Source organism: Amblyomma maculatum, chromosome 11, assembly GCF_055883805.1.
Source record: "Amblyomma maculatum isolate TAMU_Amacu chromosome 11, ASM5588380v1, whole genome shotgun sequence".
In the NCBI taxonomy this organism is placed as follows: domain Eukaryota; kingdom Metazoa; phylum Arthropoda; class Arachnida; order Ixodida; family Ixodidae; genus Amblyomma; species Amblyomma maculatum.
The window spans coordinates 99,755,648-99,759,235 of NC_139354.1; the positions used below are offsets into that span (position 1 = coordinate 99,755,648).

The window sequence follows — 3,588 nt, forward strand, 5'->3', positions numbered from 1 at the left end:
TGCAAAAAATATTGGTAGAATGAGATATGGTGGAACAGGAAAAATATTGTCCAAACTTTTCTATTTATGCCACACATTATTGCATAGTGATTATAGGCGCCTTTGTATTAAACTGGATCTAGCTCTTCATTACGAACGTTGCACATTTTCTCTCGGTACGCCATCACCGATATTAGTTTTTTTGCTTCACAATTCATTTCCAATTATTTCCCAGGCCTGTTTCTAAGGGTGCACATAATCGTGCTTGTTTTTCAGAACGGCGTCCATGTTCACGCCTAGAAACAGCTGCTAACCTCTGCAGCTGGCAACTGCCAAGTCTTCTCTTTTCCAATGCCGCTCATATCAGAAAGCACGTGTCGGTCTGAGTTGTTTTTCACCCAGGCCTAATCATAAGTGAAACGCTGGGTAAACCCCTTGGTAATAACTTTAAAGTCAGTTACGTCCAGCAAGAAATGGTACCATTGTGACTGTGTCCTAGTGTTTCCAAAATTGTCGCCAGATTATGATCCATTCGTATTATTCGTATCATCCATCGCGATCACCAGACGAATTGGTTGTGCCTAATACTCGTCTAAGTTCGAGGAAACAACAGCTGTGCTATATGTTGCCTAAAGTTTTAAACGACTTAAATAAATTCAATATTTCACACTTCGATGAGTTCAAATATTGTGATGCTGTTGTGTTGCTGTACGCGCTCTTTTTTCTCACCGCAATGGTTTGTTTTATTTTAGCAATATGTGCCCTTTTTGTGCAATATGGTTTCACATGATTCTTAAGCTTCAGGTAAATTGGCTGGGTTAGCCGGCAAGTCCACCTGCAAATCGGCGACTCTCTTAAACAGCCATTTCATGTGCCTCTGCACACATAAACGAGTAAAGATTTGAATTCATTTATAACTGCTAACAAAAACCGCGCCAAAAGGTCGACGGTTACATCCGATTCAGCTTTCTGTTCTCTTCATATTGGCTCCGTTTAAAATTATTCAATTTTTCTAATTGTCCAAATTATGAAATGGTACAAAAGACTAAGCAGAAGGCCACAAATATAGGTTGTATAAATTATGTGCAGTTTTCGCAGCAGCTTGAGTGGCGATAATCGTGGGCATGGTTTACTAGGCGGTCAAGGCTAACCATTGCTCTCTGGGAAAGAGAGCAATGGTTAGCCTTGACCGCCTAGTAAAGAGCAGAGACATTAGTCTGCCAACCAAGATCCGTATAACCCGTGCTATGGTCTTTCCAGTTGTGATGTATGGATGCGAGAGTTGGACTGTGAAAAAGGCTGACCGCCGAAGAATTGACGCGTTTGAATTGTGGTGCTGGCGAAGACTCTTAAGAGTTCCTTGGACTGCCAGAAGATCAAATCAGTCGATATTGTCGACCATAAACCCTGACTGCTCATTGGAGGGTCAAATTCTAAAGTTAAAGCTCAGCTACTTTGGTCATCTGATGAGAAGAGAGGAGTCGCTGGAGAAAGATTTGATGTTGGGAAAGGTTGAGGGTCGCCGGAGAAGGGGTAGGCAGCGAACGCGATGGTTAGATGGCATTCTCGAGGCATTGCAGATGAAGCTATGTGATGTTAAGAAGATAGTGAGAGACCGGAAAGCGTGGCGTGACATGGTCCATAGGGTCACGAAAAGTCGGACACGACTGAACGCCTGAACTGAACTGGTTTCAGCCTTAGTTGAATGTCCCTAATTGGAAAAGAGAAATTGAAATACAAATTAGATATCAAAATATTTTTCCATTCAAGATTTTCGAGAATAGTAATGACATCATCGAAGAGGCTGTTATTGTTGTAATTCCTGTATTGTATTAGATTATTCATGTACACAATATTTCTAAGCCTACTGCAACATACAAAGAGGGAAGAAAGAGATGGAGCCACCACCATGCATGTAAAAACCGCTGTGCCCATGTGCTTTAAAAATTTGATAAAATACACATAAAATCTTGTTCTTGGCTGTGCCACTTCACTGCTCGAAACTCTCTTCAACCTGGCTTTTAAAAAAAGTTGGCGGCATGCTGAAACCGCACTTTCCAGGACCATACTAATATAAGCTCAAAGGGAGCTTTCTTCCCTTAAAGTAATAAATTACCACTTAGACAATTTTCAGCTTCACAAAATGGCCGCAGGTAGCTCCCGGCATAATAAATGGCGACAGAGTATTATTATGCGATAATAAATCATATATATTGAAATATAAAATATCATACAATCAATAACCCACGACCTCCCCCCACCCGAACCCACGACCTCCGAATATCGCGTCCGGTGCTCTACCAACTGAGCTACATCGGCCGCTGTCTCCCCTGCTACTTTCTTGGGTATTAATGTTGTCTGTATACGAACCTTGAGAGTGTTCACCAGCGCCACCCTCAACCAAAGCGGCGGGCGTGGAACGTCCTGTATTACCGCCAGCGTCACGTAGAACGTGATCAAGAGCGGAGGTCGTGGGTTCGGATCCCACCATCGGCACGTTGTTTTTTCTTCTACTTTGTGTTTAATTACCTTTCCCCTGAACAGATTACATTACTAATTTATGTGATTATCGAAATAAAAATAAAAAAAATACGACAAAGTACAATCCCCAACGCTTTCCTTGGCCTCGCCGACTGTTGGCTACTTTCCTTCATGTATTATAAAGAGCACCCTCATTTCCCCTTCATCTAAATGCTTGTAGCTTACGGGGGTCTCGGTTCCGGCAGTCTTGAAGCCACAGGTACCGTAAGAGGGTTCTAGCACAGCTTTCGCCCTCGCTCTTGATCACGTTCTACGTGACGCTGGCGGTAATGCAGGACGTTCCACGTCCGCCGCTTTGGTTGAGGGTGGCGCATGTGAACACTCTCAAGGTTCGTATACAGACAACATTAATACCCAAGAAAGTAGCAGGGGAGACAGCGGCCGATGTAGCTCAGTTGGTAGAGCACCGGACGAGATATTCGGAGGTCGTGGGTTCGGATCCCACCATCGGTACGTTGTTTTTTTCTTCTACTTTCTGTTTAATTACCTTTCCCCTGAACAGATTACATTACTAATTTATGTGATTATCAAAATAAAAATAAAAAAAAACGACAAAGTACAATCCCCAACGCTTTCCTTGGCCTCGCCGACTGTTGGCTACTTTCCTTCATGTATTATAAAGAGCACCCTCATTTCCCCTTCATCTAAATGTTTGAACAAAGCAGGTTAGACCCACAATCGACTAAACTTGTTTAACTGCCGGCGTGAGTGTTTCCTTGTAAGGCAAAAAGAAAATTATAGGGTCACTGACCAAGTCAAAGTTTAATAAAAACGAAATGACGTTTCGGAAGCCCTACGGCTTCCTTGTTCACAAGGCAAAAAGATTTAACCGCGTTTTTTCGGATAACTTCTACGCCTGCACGATTCTTCCAGATCACCATTTCATGACCTCCGGCCTAATGTCTTCATCCACGGTTAGATAATTTAACTGCCCATTGTCGGGCATTTACCCGGTCTTTATTTATATTTCGGAACTTGTTGTACATCTACTGGTGCTCATAAGCGTTGGCGCCCTCTGCTTTGCTGTAATATAATGCTAGTCATTATGACTCAATGGTGGTATGATCA

At 42.7% G+C, this 3,588-nt stretch overlaps 1 non-coding gene across 1 annotated transcript; it reads left to right on the top strand.

Annotated features, from left to right (window-relative positions):
* Positions 1 to 2,900: 2,900 nt before the first annotated feature.
* On the top strand, positions 2,901 to 2,973 carry TRNAS-AGA (transfer RNA serine (anticodon AGA)). Its single transcript has one exon. It is a non-coding gene; the product is annotated as a tRNA-Ser (tRNA).
* The last annotated feature ends 615 nt before the right edge of the window (positions 2,974 to 3,588 follow it).